The sequence below is a fragment of the Chrysochloris asiatica genome, unplaced genomic scaffold (genome assembly GCF_000296735.1).
Source record: "Chrysochloris asiatica unplaced genomic scaffold, ChrAsi1.0 scaffold00086, whole genome shotgun sequence".
Classification (NCBI taxonomy): domain Eukaryota; kingdom Metazoa; phylum Chordata; class Mammalia; order Afrosoricida; family Chrysochloridae; genus Chrysochloris; species Chrysochloris asiatica.
In genome coordinates this window covers 8,580,557-8,582,256 of record NW_006408604.1, presented here as the reverse complement: position 1 = coordinate 8,582,256, position 1,700 = coordinate 8,580,557, and positions in this window count along the sequence as shown.

Genomic DNA, 1,700 nt, shown 5'->3' with positions numbered 1-1,700 from the left:
ATGGTTAAGAACAAGACTGCTAACTGAAAGGTCAGTCTGGAAATCTGCAGATTATAGGCTAGCAACTCTATAAGGCAGTGCTACTCAGTCATATATGTTCTCTATGAAAAGTAAGAATATAAAGTGTAAACATATAAATCTAGGAAAGTTGAAAGTTGTCAAAAATGAATTGGAATTCTTAAAGATAGATGTCCTAGGCGTTAGTGATGGAAATGGGCTGACTGGCCACTTTGAATCAGAAAATCTTATGATCAAGTATGCTGAATGACACACTGAAGAGGAATGACGTCATATGGAGTGTCAAAAGGATCATTTCAAAATCTATCCTGAAGTACAATGCTGCTGGTAATAGGATAATATCCCTATGCCTATAAGGAAGATTAGTTAATACAATTATTATTCAACTTTACGTATCAATCACTAATGTCAAAGAGGAAGAAACCAAAGATTTCTATGAACTTCTGCTGTCTTAAATTGAACAAATATGTAATGAAGATTTTAATTTATAATTACTTGTGATTGGAATTCAAAACTTGGAAAAAAAGAAGTATGCCTTAGTGATAGAAATGACACTGGAAATTGTATAATATAATTTTGAAAGACCAACCAACTAGTCATCACTACACATATACATGGACTTCTCCAGGTGGAATACAGAGGGACCAGATTGACTACATCTGTGGAAAGAAATGACAGAGAAGCTCTGTCAGAGAAAGAAATATTAGCTTAGAACAAGTCCAGGGGTTGACTGTGAAACAGACCATTAATTGCTTGTATACAAGTTCAAGTTGACCCAACCAAACCCAACCCATTGTGAACGAGTCAATGCTGACTCATAGCCATACTGTACAGTGTTTCCAGGTTGTAAATTTTTCTGGGAGCAAAAAGCTTCACCTTTCTTCCATGGAGTGGCATGTGGGTTTGAATCATGTGGTTAGCAGTCCTACAGTACCACCCGGGCTCCTTAGTTCAAAATGAAGCTGAAGAAAAATTCAAACAAGTCCCCGAAAGCCATATCCCAGGATAACCTTGAGTATATCCCACCATCATCTTCAGAGACCATCTGAAGAATAGATTTGACACATTGAACACTCATGATTGAAGACCAGACAAGGTGTGGGGTGACATTAAGGACATCATGTATACAAGCAGGCCATTTAAAAGATGGGAAAGAAAGACCAAAACGGATGTTAGAAGAGACTCTGAAACTTACTCTTGAATGTAGAGTAGCTAAAGTGAATGGAACAAATGCTGAAACAAAAGCTGAACAGAAGAAATCTAAAGGTAGCTTGGGAAGATAAAGTCAAGAATCATAATGAAATATGCAAAGTCATGGAGTTAGAAAACCAAAAGGGAAGAACTTGCTCAGCATCTCTCATGCTGAAAGGACTGATATAAAATTTAAGCTCAACTTGTAATATTGAAGGATTCTATAGGCAAAATATTAAGTGATATACAAGAAGAATCCAAAGAAAATGGAAGGAATACACAAAGTCACTTTACTGTTTCAGGAGGTCACATATAATCAACAACCGATGGTACTGAAGGAAGAAGTTCAAGCTGCACTGAAGACGTTGATGACAAGACTACAGGAATTGATGAATTACTAATTGAGATGTTTCAACAAAGAGTTGCAACTCTGGAAATGCTTACGTATCTCTGGTTAGAAATTTGAAAGATAGCTACCTGGCCCACCAACT